At 41.8% G+C, this 17,477-nt stretch overlaps 1 protein-coding gene and 1 pseudogene across 1 annotated transcript in view; one reads left to right on the forward strand and one right to left on the reverse strand.

The window, feature by feature from the left end:
• Nucleotides 1-17,477, reverse strand: part of NT5C2 (5'-nucleotidase, cytosolic II) — a 146,070-nt gene that overhangs the window by 101,757 nt on the left and 26,836 nt on the right. The gene's annotated exons all lie outside the window — the stretch shown is intronic.
• Nucleotides 3,712-5,001, forward strand: LOC112672266 (nucleoside diphosphate kinase, mitochondrial-like; annotated as a pseudogene).

Consider the following 17,477-nt stretch of genomic DNA (forward strand, 5'->3'; position numbering starts at 1 on the left):
CCAAAAAAATAAAAATTAACAAAAATAAAAAATAAAATAAAAAGGGATTCCTTATAAGGTGTGTGTGTGTGTGTGTGTGTGTGTGTGTGTGTGTGTGTTAACTAACTGCCCATATGTTTATGTTTGAAAAAAAGGGTTTGGTTGTTTTTAAAAAATGTATTTGAGTGGTACCTGGGTGGTTCGATTGGTTAAGTGGCTGACTCTTCATTTTGGCTCAGGTCATGGTCTTGGCATCTTGCCATTAGCCCTTCATCAGCTCAGCAATTATTTTAGTCTGCCTCTCTCTCTCTCTCTCTCTCCCTCTGCCCCTCCCCAAGCTGGTGTGTACGCACTTGCTTGCGCATGCTCTCTTTCTCTCTCTCAAATAAATAAATAAATATTTTTCAAAAATGTGTTTGAAAACTACCAGTCTAGGCTCTGGAAGACCTCGGAGACAGCCTTTGCATGGACTCAAGTTCCAAGCTACAAGGGCTTGCTGATCTTACCCAAAGTTCATCATTTTGCTACTGTTGTCTTGCCAGGCTCTGTCAAAGGGCCATCTGCCCACTCTGATTCTCCCAGTGGTGTTGTGGAAAGACCTCAAAAGAGATCATTCACAGCAGCTCAGTACAGATCGGCAGCTTAGTCCACAGGCAGTTTCTGTCTATGAAATCAGAGGCTGAAAATAGATCATTACATGCCACAAAAGTCTTAAATTGCTTCTAACCAGGCAGCATGATGTAGGGATTAAGAAAGTGGATTCCAGAGCCAGACTCTCTGGCTTCAACTTCTGGCTCTATAGCTAACTAGTTATGACCCTGGACAGGTTTCTCAATGCCCTCATGTCTTAGTTTCATCATCTTTAAAATGGAGGTGAGGATAATAATAGTGTCTACCTCATAGACTTGTTGAGGATTAAATGAGATCACATTTGTACAGCATTTGAGACAGGGCTGGGCATCCAATAACCACTATATAAATAAATTTGTTAAATAAAACCAAAGTGGCAATGGTATGTTTCTTTCTGTATGAATTTATGGGTGGCAAAGCCCAAAACCAGACACTTCAAGTCTTCTTCTGTTTGATGTTTTACCATTGCTGTCAAAGTGAAGGCTTTGACAGTCAAAGTAGCCTCCTACAACTCCGAGGAATTGGGATCATGTAGCCCTCTGAAACAGTAATTACCAGATTCAGGATTCCTTCATTCAGTAATCCATTTCTGGGGATTCACATGAGATGGCCATCTTTGGACTATGCCATCCAGGACATTAAGATAAACTGCAATCAGGGCACCTAGGTGGCTCAGTCAGTTGGATGTCTGCCTTTGGCTTAGATCATGATCCTGGGGTCCTGGGATCAGGCCTATGTTGGGCTCCATGCTCAATGGGGAGTCTGCTTCTCTCTCTCTCTCTGCCCCTCCCCCAACTTGTGCATTCACTCCCTCTCTCTCTCTCTCAAATAAATAAAATCTTTAAAAAATAAAAATAAAAAATAAAAATAGGGCAGCCGGGGATCCTTGGGTGGCTCAGTGGTTTAGTGCCTGCCTTTGGCCCAGGGCGCGGTCCTGGAGTCCCAGGATCAAGTCCCGCGTCGGGCTCCCGCGTCAGGCTCCCGGTGTGGAGCCTGCTTCTCCCTCCTCCTATGTCTCTGCCTCTCTCTCTCTCTCTCTCTCTCTCTCTGTCTGTCATCCATCAATCAATCAATCAATCTTAAAAAAAAAAAAAAATAGGGCAGCCCGGGTGACTCAGTGGTTTAGCGACGCCTTCAGCCTAGGGCATGATCCTAGAGACCCGGGATGGAGTCCCATGTCGGGCTTCCTGCATGGAGGCCGACAGAAATAAAATAAAACAAAATTTAAAAAATAAAAATAAATAAATAGAATAAACTGCCATCTACTATCATTATTATTTTGTGAAAGGCAATTTTAACACCAAAAAAGTAGGAAAAACATAATCCCAGAATAAAAGGCAGAGCCTTAAATTGAGCTTAGTAAAAAATTGATACCCTTTTCTGTTTTTTTTTCCCATTTCATCTTGAGCTAGCAGCCAAGAATGGAGTTCTGCCTAAGATCCAGCATTTGGCTAACACTGCTCTACAAGGCCCTTCTGAATGTTCCTGGACACACTGGACATAGAAACTAAATACCTCTCCACCTCTCCGAATGTCCACTCCTCAAAGCTAGTCTTGAACATCCCAAACTTTACAAAACTGAAGGCATTGCTAATAATCCCAGAGAGCACTGCTATGCTCAGAAGTAGACAACCCACAATTTGGAGGAATTATTTTAGTTGTTCCCTGTGGCATTTAATGGGGCCACTAAGAACCTTGGCTCTAATTCCAAGGAGTCAAGGACTCTGAGCTACCTGGGTGTTTTAGGAAGAAACCTCCCAGTCCTCTTGACTCTCATACCACTATCATACAAACACTTCTGAAACCAGATGTGTGAGGGTTTTCCCACATCAAACAATTCTCTGTGACAACAGAGTATCAGTAATTTAACTGAATTCTGAAACTGTCTGTCTAGAGATAGTGCCAGATCCCACAGGGTAAGGGCTCAGTCCCATGGACTGCCACCAGTAACAGGTCCCCAGGTTACCACAACTTCTGTCTGACTTGGCTACAAATCAGGGATTCCCATGACCTCCTCCTCGCTTGGATTTGATTATTTGCTTCAGCCACTCACAGAACTCAGAGAAACACCTACTTGCATTTACCAGTTTATTAAAAGATATGATAAAAGTGAAGAGCCCGAGGAAGACATACATAGGGTGAGGTCTGGGAGGGTCCTAAGTACAAGAGCTTTTATCCCCGTGGAGTCAGAGTGCCATGCTCCCAGTACGTGGATGTGTTCACCAAGCTGGAAGCTCTCTGAACCCCACATTTTTCTGGAGGCTTCATCACACAGGCATGATTGATCATTAACTCCATTTTCAGTCCCTTGCCCTTCTTAAAAGAATGAAGAAAGGGGCTGAAAATTCCCAGCTTCTAATCATGGCTTACTCTTTCCAGCAACCAGCCCTCATCCAGGGAGTTACAAGGGTTTCAAGAGCTCTGTTCCAGGAACCAGGTAAAGAGAACAACGTCTGTTTTCTATTACCTCACACTGAGTGTGCAGTATTTCCTCCCAAACATAATGAGAGCGTCCAGGAAGAAGAGTCAGGGGACAGGGACTGTCAAGCTGACTGTTGCTAATCTACTGTGTAATTTTGGTCAGGCCCTCAACCATTCAGAGACATACTTTACTCTTTTACAAAATGGAGGCAGCAATACCTGCTCTGCATTCCTCCAGGTTGTTTTGGAAATCAAATAAATAATGGTTATGAATATGGTATTGAAGCACTGCAAAGGAGTAGGTATTTGTTAACTCTGAGACCTCACTCCCTTCTGGTCAGGGCCCCAAGATCCCCTCCTAAGTTTATACCAAGGATACTTCCCTCCACCCTTTCCTTTGGCCTGACTAGGACTCCATAGCACAACACTCCAGTGTAGACTGCTAGGCCTTGGGTTAGAGCAGTGTGATAGGGAAGAGATGATTTGTTCTCTCTCAGAGCCCTGGTCTCCCAGGTCTCTCCAGATGGGAGTGAGCTCCTAAGAATTAAACATACAGGAGTCCACAAATACTCTTGGAGTTCCAGCTTAGTAAGTCTGCCCAAGAATGCTTCCTGCTAAACTAACAAAGGGTGATAGCAAGAGAATGCTGGGAGACATTCCATTCCCCTGCCTCTAAGGAATCCTGGCAGCTCAACTTTCTAGTGTGTTATATCTGGAAGAAACTTTAGATCAGTGGTTCTCTATTCTGGCTGAACTTTAGAATCACCAGGGGAGCTTTTAAAAAATACCCATGCCAGGCGGTACCTCACACCAATTAAATCAGAATCTTTTGGAGAGGGACCTAGACATCAGTATTTTTAAAACTCCCCAGATGACTGAAATGTGCAGCCTAGTTTGAGAACCACTGTGGTAGATAATCCAGGTCAAACAGTTCATTTGACAGAAAAATAGGGGCCAGCGGCCCGCGGGCCGGGGTCATGGGCGGCGTCTTGGGGCGCGTCGCGCTGCCGGGGCTGCTGAGTGGCCCGCGGGCCCCCGGGCCGAGGCTACTCGCGCGCCCCAACTCGGGAGGGTCCTCCTGGACTCGAGAGCGGACCCTGGTTGCAGTGAAGCCGGATGGGGTGCAGCGGCGGCTTGTGGGGAATGCGATCCAGCGCTTTGAGAGGAGCGTCTTCAAGCTGGTGGGGATGAAGATGCTGCAGGCGCCAGAGAGAGTCCTTGTTGAGCACTACCATGACCTGCGGAGGAAGCCCTTCTACCCAGCGCTCATCAGCTACAGGACCTCTGGCCCCGTGGTGGCCATGGTCTGGGAAGGCCCCAATGTGGTCTGCTCCTCAAGGACCATGGTCACACCCACTCAGCTGAGGCCGCCCCCGGCACCATCAGGGGGGACTTCAGCGTCCACATCAGCAGGAACATCATTCATGCCAATGACTCCATGGAGGAGGCCCAGAGGGAGATCCAGCTATGGTTTCAGAGCAGTGAGCTGGTGGACTGAGCTGGTGGACGAAAACCACGAGAGCAGCATCTACGCAGCCTGAGCACTCAGGCTGCCCTCAGCCACCCTGTGGCCGCCCAGGATCAACTACCTATGTCGTCCAGACCCCGAGCCCACCCCAGCGGTCTGCCCTTCTGTCCCAGACCCCGTCTACCTTCTGCTCCACGCTACCCCAAGGAGCTGAGCAACCAACTCTATGTGCCTTTTACTATCCTGAGCCAATAAGAAATTGGACCAAATCCTTTCTATACCAAAGTGCCAGACAACCTTTGGGGTATCTCCAAAAGTACGTAGTGTAAGCGCCCTTCCCCCAAGGGGGGTGGGACATCACTGTGTTGTGGCGGGTCCTTTGGTATAGTTCCTGCCATCTCTCAGATTAGGGATGAGAACTTCATGCAAAGTCGTAAGAGTTTGAGAGTAGAAATAAAGCTTACCTGCTCACGCAAAAAAAAAAAAAAAAAAAAAAAAGAAAGGAAGGAAGAGAAAAAAAAAAGAAAAATAGGCCCTGGGAGTTTAAGAATTTTGTCCAAAGTCATACAACAGATTAGTGTTTGAAATATCCATTCAATGTGTTGATGATAATAACAGCTAATTTTTGTTGAACATTTACTGGCAAGCAACCTCTGCATAATCTTAGTTTATCATCACAATAATCTTATGAGAAAACCAAGGCCCAAAGGGTTTAGTTTGCTCCAGGTCAAAGCAGCTAAAGTGGCAGAGATCCCTGTTCAGCTGTTCAACCAAATTTGAGCAGCAGATGACAAGACAGGGGTAGGGCCCCTCCCTTTAAGGAATGTATAGTCTATCTGGAGGGCTAGTTAACAGGTGAGCCAACAATCGAAACAGTTTGATAAACATTACAGTAGAAGTAAACAATGGAAGGCCAAGGAAGTCACCTAACTGGGAAAAGTCAAAGAAGTCTTCTACAAGAAGTTACCTAGAGAAGTCCTAAAAGGTGAATGAAAAGGAGTTTAATGAAAAGAAAGAAAGAACTGGAACTAGCCAAGTGTAAAGACATGACACGTTAGAGAGCATGGTGCTCAGAGAATGCTCAGAGCTCTGTAGTAATTCAGAACGACTTGATAAGTACATTTGGGTAGCGATATTGGTAAGTGGAAAGATAAAAGAATGCAGAGACCAGATCATTAAGAAGTCTGAAAAAGGGAACCATCAAATGATCATAAACCAGACAATGAAAGGATATAAATTTGTTTAAAAGATTACTGGAGGATAAGACATCAAAAGCCTACGCAAGAAAAAAAAAAAAGCAGCCTATATTAAAACTAAAAATTTTTGTGGGAAGATGGCAAGTAGGATGTCAATAATTCACCTCATCCCATGGATACAACTAGATAAAACTCACAAAAGGGCAAATAATCAGAAAACTACTCAAAGACTGGTAGAACAAACTCCACAACTAATGTAGAGACAAGGGGTGGGAAGCTGGCTTAGTCAGTAGAGCATGGGACTCTTGATCTTGGGGTTGTGAATTTGAGCCTCACATTGAGTGTAGAGATTAAAATAAATAAATAAACTAAAAAAAAAAGTATAGAGACAAGGCCACACTGAAGATGTTAGGAAGGGCAGAGACACAGTGGGGAGCTAAACCTAGCAGGTCTGACCACCAGGGGGAGGGAGCCACTGGGCACTGAGAACATCAAGAAACAGATTACAGCACTCAGAAGCCTGCATGGGGAAGATGCATCCCTCTAGCATTTGGCTTTGAGAATCAGAGGGGCTGTATTTTGTGTGTTCTCACAACCAGTAGGACTTAAAGCTTAGAACATTATTACTATTACTATTATTATTATTATTATTATTATTATTATTATTATTATTTTGGGAGTGCCTGGGTGGCTTAGTTAGTTTTAAGTGTTCAACTCTTGATCTCAGCTTAAGTCTTTTTTTTTAAAATATATTTTTTAAAGATTTTATTTATTTATTTCTGAGAATACACAGAGAGTAGAGAGAGAAGCAGAGACACAGGCAGAGGGAGAAGCAGGCGCCATGCAAGGAGCCTGACGTGGGACTCAATCCCGGGTCTCCAGGATCAGGCCCTGGGCTGAAGGTGGCACTAAACCGCTTGAGCCACCCTGGCTGCCCTCAGCTCAAGTCTTGATCTCAATTCAGTCTTGAGTTTAAGCCTTGTGTTGGGCTCCATGCTGGGCATGGAGCCTACTTAAAAAAAAAAAAAAAAAAGTAAAATTATTACTATTTTTTATAGTCATTCAATAACACCCTATTGTATTCAGTCAGAAACATGAAAATGGAGGAGGAATAAAAGGATACTTGATCTCTCAAGAAGCAATATAGTTTGATTTTTTGCCATACAAAAAGTTAACACTTTGCAACATTACAGGTAACTTTTATTTTCCTTATTACACACTTCTATATTTTACAAACTTTCTATAATGAATATGTCTCATTTTTAACATTCAAAGTTTTAGGGAAAAATAAAATAAAATTTAAAAAATTATAATTATATAAAAGGAAGTTCTAGGGAAAAAAAAGTGAATGTGATTTTTAAAAATCAGTTCTTGGGATCCCTGGGTGGCGCAGTGGTTTGGCGCCTGCCTTTGGCCCAGGGCGCGATCCTGGAGACCCGGGATCGAATCCCACATCGGGCTCCCAGTGCATGGAGCCTGCTTCTCCCTCTGCCTGTGTCTCTGCCTCTCTCTCTCTCTCTCTCTCTCTATGTGACTATCATAAATAAATAAAATTTAAAAAAAATAAAAATAAAAAGAAATAAAAATAAAAATAAAAATCAGTTCTTGAGAGGTACTTGGGTGGCTCACTCGGTTAAGTATCTGCCTTCAGCTTGGGTCATGCATGAACACTTAAAACTTCAGATGAATTAATAATCCTAATTCCCAGGGTCCTCCTTAGCAGGGAGCCTGCTTCTCCCTCTCCCTCTGCTGTTATCCCCTGTGCGTGCTCCTTCTCTCTCTCAAATAAATAAAATATTTTTTAAAAAACTTTCACTCTTTGCCCCCTCCCATGCTACCCCAGCTCAAGCTTGCCTTCTCTCTCTCAAATAAATAAATAAATTAATTAATTAATTAAATATTTTTAAGAAATCACTTCCTGAAATAGATTTACATCTCCTTATCCTCTGTGAAGGGAGATATCATCTTCCCCACTACTGTACAAAGTGGGGAATCTTGGCATAGATTGAAGAGCAAGTGCAGGCAGCCTCAGTGTCTGAGCTCCAGATCCCATGCTCCAGGGCTGCACTACATAGGTTTTTATGTGCAAAAACATATCTTCTGGAGCCCACAACCTTAGGACTGGAGATGTTCAAGCCTGGAACTTTAGGAGCTGAACCCATCCTTAAAAAGATAGCACAATAGTCTATGGAGATAAAGTTTAGAAACAAGTTTGAAAAGTGCCTGGGGCATATGGGAGGGAGAGTTAGTTACTCATCTCAGAGTTCCCCCAGGGACTTCTCCAGAAACAGAGGAGCTAGCAGGTGCCATTTCCCTTCCCTTCCCTCTCCCTGTCTTCAGCATAATCACAAAGCCACCTACCAGAACCAGTGCAGCAGGTGGCACTGACTTCCTAACTTGCTTACATCGTACCCTGCCCCCTCCAGCTGGGCCTACCTCAGTCCTGGTACTGTGGTTGCCTTCCCAGAAGAATGATGCAAACATTGCCAACACTGCACCTCCCAACCTCCTGTGGAGGAGACATACACCTTGTCAAAACTGCACACCCTCCTGGTGTGTGCTTTGCAGAGCAGCCCCAGGCGGCCTGGTCTCCACAGCAGCTACTAAATTTCCTCTGTGGGAGAAAACCCTGTTAAAAGTGTGCACCCCACCCAATACTTTGAAGAGGAAGAGAATAGCTGACTTTCCTAATACAGAAACAAACACAGAGTTAGGCAAAATAAGGAGACAAAGAAATATGTCCCAAATGAAACCACAGAACAAAATTACAGCAAGATACCTAAGCAAAACAGGGATAAGTAATATGCCTGATAGAAAATTTAAAGTAATGATGATAAATATATCCATTGGACTTGAGAAAAGAGAGGAAGACATCAGTGAGATCCTTAACACAGAGATAAAAAGACTAATCAGAGATGAAGAACACAATAATTGAAATTAAAAATACACTTGATGAAATAAATAGTAAGCTAGAGAAAGCAATGAGATGAATTAATGACCTGGAAGACACAGTTATGGAAAGTAATCAAGCTGAACAAAAGAGAGAGAAAAATTATGCAAAATGAAAATAGACTTAGAGAACTCAGTGACTTCATCAAATGTAATAATGTAGAGATCCCAGAAGAAGAAGAGACAAAAGGGAACAGATAATTTATTCGAAGAAATAATAGCTGAGGGGCAGCCCCAGTGGTGCAGCGGTTTAGCGCCGCCTGCAGCCCAGGGCGTGATCTGGAGACCCTGGATCGAGTCCCGCGTCGGGCTCTCTGCATGGAGCCTGCTTCTCCCTCTGCCTGTGTCTCTGCCTCTCTCTCTCTCTCTCTCTGCATCTCTATGAATAAATAAATAAAATCTTTAAAAAAAATAATAGCTGAAAACTTCCTTAATCTGGGTAAGGCAACAGATATCCAAATCTAGGAAGCACAAAGATCCCCCAACAAAATCAACCCAAGGAGGTCCACACCAAGACACAATGTAATTAAAATGGCAAAAAGTAGTCATAAAGAAAAAATTTTTAAAAAAGCAAGAGAGGGGCACCTAACTGGCTCAGTTGGTGTTGCATGTGACTCTTGATCTCAGGGTCATGAGTTCCAGCCCCATGATAGGTATAGAGATTACTTAAAAAAAAAAAAAATAGAGGGGTTCCTGGCTGGCTTAATTGAGTGGAACATGAGACTCTTGATCTCAGGGTCATGAGTTTGAGCTCCCTGTTGGGTATAAAGATTATTTTTTTTTAATTTACTTATTTTAGAGAAAGAGAAAGTGAGCAGGGGAGGAGCAAAAGGAAGGAGAGAGAGAGAGAGAGAGAATCCCTGCTGAGCATAGACCCTGATGCAGGGCTCAATCGCAGGACCTTGAGATCATGGCCTGAGCCAAAATCAAGAGTCAGACACTCAACTGACTGAGCCATCCAGGTGCCCCAGGTGTAGATACTACTTTTTGAAAAGAGTTTAAAAGCAGCAAGAGAAAATAAGACAGTTATATACAACAGGAAACCCCATTAGGCCATCAGCAGATTTTTCTGCAGAAACTATGCAGTCCAGAAGAGAGTGGCATGATATATTCAAACTGTTGAGAGGGAAAATTCTGCAACCAAGAATACTCTACCCAGCAAAGCTGTCATTTCGAATAGAAGGAAAAATAAAAAGTTTCTCAGACAAACAACAACTAAAAGAGTTCATGACCACTGAACCAGCCCTGGATGAAATATTAAAGGGCTCTTTGAGAAGAAAAAAAAGACCACAAGTGAAAATATGGGCAAAGCAGGAAACACACACATACATATACAAAGTAAAAACACAAAAGCATATCTGTGTATGTATGTATGTATCTATCTATATGCATATATATATGTAAAAATCAGTCAAGGGACTCGCAAAATTAAAAAATGTAACATTTAACACTATATACCTAAAATGTGGGAAGGAGCAAAGAATGGGTTCAAACTTAAGTGACCATCAACTTCATGTAGACTGCTATATGCACAAACCCAATGGTAACCATGGATCTGCAATAGATATGCAAAGAATAAAGAAAAAGGAATCCAAGTATATCACTAAAGAAAGCCAGTAAACCATGAAAGGAGCAAGAGAAGAAAAGATCAAAGAAAAACTATTAAAAAACCACAAATAAGTAACAAAATGGCAATAAATACATATGTCTCTCAATAATCATTTTGAATGTAAATGGATAAATGCTCCAGTCAAAAAACAGGGTGACAGAGTAGGATATGCTGCCTACAAGAGATTCATTTCAGACCTAAAGACACCTGCAGATTCAAAGTGAGGGGATGAAGAAAGATTAATCATGCAAACAGATGTCAAAAGAAAGCCAGGGTAGCAATACTTATATTAGACAAAAGAGATTTTAAAATAAAGACTGGGCAGCCCTGGTGGCTCAGCGGTTTAGCGTCGCCTTCGGCTGAGGGCATGATCCTGGAGACCCAGGATTGAGTCCCACATTGGGCTCCCTGCATGGAGCCTGCTTCTCCCTCTGCCTGTGTCTCTGCCTCTCTCTCTCTGTGTCTCTCATGAATGAATAAATAAAACCTTTTTAATAAATAAATAAATAAAAATAAAATCTATAACAAGAGACAAAGGACACTATATAAAAAATAAGGGACAGGGGCTCCTGGGTGGCTCAGCAGATTAAATGTCCGACTTTTGATTTTGGCTCAAGTTGTGATGGGGGTGTGTGTGTCATGAGATCGAGCCTCGCTTTGGACTCTGTGTCCAGCAGGGAATATGCTTGTGATTCTTTCCTTCTCCCTCTGACCCTCCCCCTACCAGCACTCAAGCACTCTCTCTAAAAAAATAAATAAATAAGTAAAATATTTTAAAAGTAATAATAAAGGGACTATCTAAGAAGAAGATATAACAATTGGAAATACTTATGCATCCAACATGGAAGCACCCAAATTCATAAAACAGTTAATAACAAACAGAAGAACTAATTGGTAGTAATACAACAATAGTAAGGGACTTTAATATCCCACTTACATCAATGGACAGATTATCCAGACAAAATCAACAAGGGAACAGTGCCTTTGAATGACACACTGGACCTGAATGATTTAACAGATATATTCAGAACATTCCTTCCAAAAACAGCAGAATACACATTCTTTTCCAGTGTACATGGGATATTCTCCAGAATAGAACCATATTAGGCCACAAAACAAATCTCAACAAATTCAAAAAGATCAAAGTCATAGCATATACCTTTTCTGACCACATAGCATATACCATAAAACTAGAAATCAGCTACAAGAAAAAATCCGGAAAGAGTACAAATACTTGGAGGTTAAATAATATGCTACTAAACAATCAATGGGTCAACCAAGAAATCAAAGAAGAAATCAAAAATTGCGGGGCATGTGGGTGGCTCAGCAGCTGAGCATCTGCCTTCAGCCCAAGGAGTGATCTGATCCTGGAGTCCCAGGATTGAGTCCCACATCAGGCTCCCTGCATGGAGCCTGCTTCTCTCTCTGCCTATGTCTCTGCCTCTCTCTCTCTGTGTGTCTCTCATGAATAAATAAATAAAGTCTAAAAAAAGAAAGAAAGAAAGAAAGAAAAAATTTGCATGGAAACAAACAAAGAAATGGTCTAAAACCTTTGGGGTGCAGCAAACACAGTTCTAAGAGGGAAGTTTATATCAATACAGGCCTAACTCAAGAAGCAAGAAAAACCTCAAATAAACAACCTAACTTTACACCTAAACGAGCTAGAAAAAAAAGAAGAAAACCCCAAACCAGGAGAAGGAAGGAAATAAAAAAGATTAGAGCAGAAATTAATGATATAGAAACTAAAAAAATATATAACAGATCAATGAAACCAGGAGCTGATTCTTTGAAAATCTCAACAAAATAAACCTCTAGCCAGATTCATCAAGAAAAAGAGAGAGAGAGAACTTAACCAAAATCACAAATGAAAGAGGAGATATAATAACCAATATCACAGAAATACAAACAATTTTAAGAGAATATTATGAAAAATTAGATGCCAGCAAATTGGACAACCTAGAAGAAATAGATAAATTCCTAGAAATATATAACCTATCAAAACCAAAGAAGGAAGAAATAGAAAATTTGAACATACTAATTACCAGCAATGAAATTAAATCAGTAATCAAGGGGGCCTGGGTGACTCAGTTGCTTAAGTGTCTGCTTTTGACTCAGGTCATTATTCCAGGACCCTGGAATCAAATCCCATATATGGCTCCCTGCTCAGTGGGAGTCTGCTTCTCCCGCTCCGTCTACCCCTCCCCGCTGCTCATGTGCTCTCTCTCACTCAAGTAAATAAATGAAATATTTTTTAAAAATAAAAAATAAATAAATCAGTAATCAAAAAGCTCCCAACCAGACCAGTGGGCTTCACAGGTGAATTCTACCAAACATGTGAAGAAGAGTTAATACTTATTCTTTTCAAACTATTCCAAAAAATAGAAGAGGAAGGAAAACTTCCAAATTCATTCTATGAGGCCATAACTCTAATACCAAAACCAGATAAAGACACAAAGAGTCTAATATATCTGCATAGATGCAAAAATCCTCAAGAAAATACTATCAGACAAATCCAACAAGACATTTAAAAAAAATCATTCACCATGATCAAGTGAGATTTATTCTCAGTATGCAAGGGTGGTTCAATATTCACAAATCAATCAACATGATGCATCACAACAATAAGAGAAAGGATAGGGCAGCCCCGGTGGCACAGCAGTTTAGCACCGCCTGCAGCCCAGAGCATGATCCTGGAGACCCGGGATCGAGTCCCATGTCAGGCTCCCTGCATGGAGCCTGCTTCTCCCTCTGCCTCTCTGTCTCTCTCTGTGTTGTACATGAATAAATAAATAAAAATTAAAAAAAAAGAAAGAAAGGATAAAAACCATTTCAAAAGATGCAGAAAAAGCATTTGACAAAGTACAACATCCATTTATGATAAAAACCCTCAACAAAGTAGGTTTAGAGGGAACATACCTCAACGTAAGTAAGGCCTTTTATGAAAAACCCGTAGTAAACATCATCCTGAGTGGGAAAGAACTGAAAGCTTTCACCCTAAGGTCAGGAACAAGACAAGGATGTCCACTCTCATCACTTTTATTTAACATTGTACTAGAAGCAGTTGAGCCACCTTTGGCTCAGGGCATGATCCTGGAGTCAAGTCCCACATTGGGATCCTTGCATGGAGCCTGCTTCTCCCTCTGCCTGTGTCTCTGCCTCTCTCTTTTTCTCTGTCTCTCATGAATAAATAAATAAAGCCTTTAAATACACACACACACAAAAACACATTGTACTAGAAGTCTTACCCACTGCAGTCAGACAACAAAAGGCACCCAGACTGGTAAGGAAGAAATAAAATCTCCACTATTTGCAAATGACATGATACTATATAAAAAAACAGAAGAACTCCACCAAAAAACTACTAGAACTGATAAATGAATATAAGGAACTGATATAACTCAACACCCCCAAAACAAATAATCCAATTAAAAAATGAGGAAAAGGCATGAGCAGACATTTCTCCAAAGACAAACAGATGGCCAATAGACACATGAAAAGATGCTCAACATCACTCATCATCAGGGAAATGCAAATCAAATTTATGACATATCACCTCACACCTATCAGAATGGCTAAAATAAAAAACACAAGAAGCAACAGGTGTTGGTGAAGACGTAGAGAAAACAGATCCCTTGTGCGCTGTTGGTGGCGATGCAGACTAGTACAGCCAGAGTGGAAAACAGTAGAGAGCTTCCTCAAAATTTAAAATCCAGGAATTGCACTACTGAGTATTTACCCAAAGAATACAAAAGCACTAATTCAAAGGAATACATGAGCCCTGATGTTTATAGCATTATTTACAATAGCCAAATTAGGCAAGTAGCCCAAGTGTCCATTGATTGATGCATAGATAAAAAAAGATGTGGTCTACACCTATATAATGGGATATTATTCAGCCATAATAAAGAATGAAATCTTGCCATTTGCAACAATCTGGATGGAGCTACAGAGTATGCTAAGGGATAGAAGTCAAAAGAGAAAGACAAATACCCTATGATTTCACTCATATACGGAATTTAAGAAACAAAACAAATGAGCAAAGGAAACTGTTGATTTCGGCTCAGGTCATAATCTCAGGGTCCCAGGGCTCCCCACTCAGCAGGAAGTCTGTTTCAGGATTCTCTTTCTACCCCTCCCACCACTTCTCTCTCTAAAATAAATAATTTTTTTTTAAAAAGAGAGAGAGGAAAAATAAAATAAAATAAATAAAATAAATAAAAAGAGAGAGAGGGACAAACCAAGAAAGAGACCCTTAACTAAACAGAACAAACTGATAGTTACCAGAGAGGAGCTGGATGGGGGGGGGAATGAGTGAAATAGGTGATGGGGATTAAGAGTACACTTATCGTATGAGCATTGAGTAATATACAGAGTTGCTGAATCAGAGCACCTGAGTGGCTCAGTGGGTTAAGTGTGACTCTTGGTTTCGACTCAGATAATGATCTCAGAGTTGTGGAATCAAACCCAATGTGAGCTTCTGTACTCAACATAGAGTCTACTTGAAATTCTCTCCCTCTCCCTTCCCCTCTACTCCTCCCCCTGCTACAAGCTCTTCCTCCTCTAAGTAAATAAATAAATACATAAATAAATAGAATTGTTAAATCACTGTACTATATTACTGAAACTAATATAACTGGAATTTTTAAAAAATGTTTAAAGATTTTATTTATTTATTCATGAGAGACACAGAGAGAGAGAAAGAGAGAGAGAGGCAGAGAGACACAGGCAGAGGGAGAAGCAGGCTCCATGCAGGGAGCCTGACATGGCACTCGATCCTGGGTCTCCATGATGAGGCCCTGGACTGAAGGTGGCACTAAACTGCTGAGCCACCCGGGCTGCTCGAGTAAATAAAATCTTAAAAAAAAAAAAAAAATTGGATTTTTTAAAGTATGGTAATAACAATATTGTGGGTTTTTTTTTTTTTTAAGTTTCTATCTTTTATAAAGGATGGAGGTAAATGGGACAGGGCTGGCCATGGGTTGATGTTTGTTGGAGCTGGGTCATGGATACATAGAGATTTATTATGCAATTCTACTTTAGGACTGTTCAAAATCGCCATAATAAAATGCTTACAAAATAATAATAAAGACAGATATAAACCTATAAGGGGTTAGAAATAAAGATGTTATTGTGTTATTAGCAATAATAATACTACCATTTAGAGAGCCTCTAGTCCATGGCAGGCACTTTGCCGGGCCCTTAATGTGCATCAGTTGTTATTTTTCATGGCAATTTTTTTACAATTTTTTTTAAAAATTGTATTCATTTATTCATTCATGACAGACACACAGAGAGAGACAGAGACATAGGCAGAGAGAGAAGCAGGCTCCCTGCGGGGAGCCTGATGTGGAACTTGATCCCAGGACCGGGGGATCACATCCTGAGCCAAAGGCAGACAGACACTCAATCACGGAGCCACCCAGGTGCCCCGCCAACTTTTATTTTACTAAGGCTCAGAGATGTCAGATGTCTTGCATAACAGGTGGTAAGCTTTAGATTATATAAGCTATATCAGAGGGAGCAAATAAAGGAAGATAATTACACTTGAAACTAATGTAATGATGTGTGTCAACCATACTTCAGTTAAAAAAAAAACCACAAGATAAATTAGGGACTAAACCAGAAGTATGGACTGTTGACAGTTGAGAATAGGAAGAGGACACCATAAAGGAAATAGTAAGTAGAATGCTTTGCAAACCAAGGAATAACAGAAATTTGAGAAGAATATAGTGGTTCATAGTGTCAAATGCCACACAAAGTGCAAGCAAAACAGCAATTGAAACCCCTCCTTAGATTTTGCAATTAGAAGGGTGCTGTGGCCTTGGAAAGAACCACTGGAGTGGTGGCGACAAAAATGGGGTTGGGAGTAAGTGGGTAGCAAATGGGACTTACTCTTTTGACAAGCTATGCTGTGAAGGCAACTTGAAAGACTGATGTGATACTGTGATACCTAAGAAATACGTATTTGGTCCTAGTCTCCTTTCTGGCACAGAGGTCTTAAAACCCTTGGAATTTCCTAAGTATCTTTTGTTATGTTAATGAGGTGACTTTTGGACTGCACTTAACTGAGGACTGGTTGCCAGGGGAACCAACCTTGGATTCAAGGGGTGGAACTGACCTCCAGGGTGGAGAAGGGGACAGGAGGTTGAATCAATCACCAACAGCCAGTGAGTTAATCAACTGTGCCTATATACTGAAGCCTTCATAAAAATCCAAGAGGGTGGGGTTCAGGGAGCTCCCAGGGTAGCGAACAGGTGGAGACTTGGGGGACTCCCTCCCGAAGGGGAAGGAACGGGCAGCTACCTACAAGGAGGGTACAGAAGCTCCTCACCTTCTCCATACCTTGCCCTATGCCTCTCTTCCATCTGGCTGTTTCTAAGTTATATCCTTTTCTGATAAACTGATAATCTAGCAAGTAAAAGGGTTCTCTGAGTTCTGTGAGCCACTTTAGCAAATTAATCAAATCCAAGGAAGGAGGGGATTGTGGGCAACTTTGATCTATAGCCAGCCTGATCAGAAGCACAGGCAGCAACCAGGACTTGAGAATCACATCTGAAACCGAAGCTGGGGGGTTGGGGTGGGGCAGGGGTCAGTCTCCAGACACTGAGCCCTTAATCTGCAGAATCCAATGCTGTCTCTGAATTGAGTTGAAATGTGGGGCACCCAGCTGGTGTCCAAGAATTGCTTAGTAGTGTGAGGAAACCCCCTCCCCTAGGGTTGGCCCTAGAACCTGAATAGGCTTGTAGGTGGAGGGAGGCAGCCATGAAGGTGAAGGAAGCCTGTGTCTGTGTGTGGCAGGGAAGAGCCAGAGGAGAAACAGGATGGATAAGAGGGAGGTGATGCTGATGGTGCAGATGGTGTTGAGGGTGTCCTCCCTCATATAGGAGGAGGAACACCACTTTGTGAATGGGGAAGAAGTACAGAGGCCCCTCATGGCCTGGGGGTTCAAACAGAGATCCAGGGAACCATTAGGTCAGAGAGCAGGTAAGCTGGGAGTCAGGGAAGTGACTAAACTGGCAGCAATGAATTATGGCAAGAGACCTGTAGGTTAGCATTTCTGAGCTGGAACAGTCATGACAACATCCAGGATGTGCCTGACTGAAGTGACACTTATGTCACTAGAGTTAAAAGGTCAAGAATTATGGGCTATATTATCCTCAGGAACGGATCTGAAATAGAAAAAAAAAAAAAAAAAAAGCCTGGTGGGTTCTATTCTGAGAGAGAT

The sequence above is a fragment of the Canis lupus genome, chromosome 28, assembly GCF_003254725.2.
Source record: "Canis lupus dingo isolate Sandy chromosome 28, ASM325472v2, whole genome shotgun sequence".
Classification (NCBI taxonomy): Eukaryota; Metazoa; Chordata; class Mammalia; order Carnivora; family Canidae; genus Canis; species Canis lupus.